Raw genomic sequence first — 693 nt, forward strand, 5'->3', positions numbered from 1 at the left:
CCCCCCCAAACCCCCCAAGATCCCCCTCAACCCCCCCCAAATCCCTCCAAATCCCCCCAAAATCCCCCCCAAATCCCCCCCAACCCCTGAGCCCCCCAAACTCTTCACAGGACGAGTCCCCCCCCCTCAAATGGAGCCCGAGGAGGGTCTGAACGGGGTGAGTGGAGACCCCTCCCCAAAATGGGGGGGCCTGGGGGGTTTTGGGGGTCTTGGGGGGTCCTGTGGGTCTGGGGGGGTCTCCTGTGGGTCTGGGGGTTTTGGGGGGGGTCTCTGAAGCCCCCCTGGATCCCCTTTTTTAGCCCCCTCCAGTCCCCCCTCCCTCCCCATCATCGGGGGGCTCTGAGGGGCTCTGGGGGGAGTTTTGGGGGTCTTGGGGGGGTTTTGGGGGGTCCTGCGGGTCTGGGGGGTCTCCTGTGGGTCTGGGGGTTTTGGGGGGGTCTCTGAAGCCCCCCTGGCCCCCCCTTTTTAGCCCCCCCGAGGCCCCCCCTCCCTCCCCATCATCGGCGCCGAGGACGAGGACTTCGAGAACGACATCGACCCCGTGAGACCCTGCTCGTTTTGGGGGGGTTCTTTGGGGGTCCCCCCTAATCCCGGGGGTCCCCCTTAATCCCGGGGGTCTCCCCTAAAATCCTGACCCCCTTTTGGACCCCCCCAAAAGACCCCCGAGGAGAAAAGCCCCGAATTCCAGAGCCT

At 66.2% G+C, this 693-nt stretch overlaps 1 long non-coding RNA gene across 1 annotated transcript; it reads left to right on the forward strand.

The window, feature by feature from the left end:
* Positions 1-100: 100 nt before the first annotated feature.
* On the forward strand, positions 101-693 carry LOC113979617. Its single transcript, XR_003537932.1, has 3 exons — positions 101-157; positions 470-541; positions 659-693. It is a non-coding gene; the product is annotated as an uncharacterized LOC113979617 (long non-coding RNA).

Source organism: Neopelma chrysocephalum, unplaced genomic scaffold (genome assembly GCF_003984885.1).
Source record: "Neopelma chrysocephalum unplaced genomic scaffold, ASM398488v2 Primary Assembly neopelma1_86023, whole genome shotgun sequence".
Taxonomy (NCBI): Eukaryota; Metazoa; Chordata; class Aves; order Passeriformes; family Pipridae; genus Neopelma; species Neopelma chrysocephalum.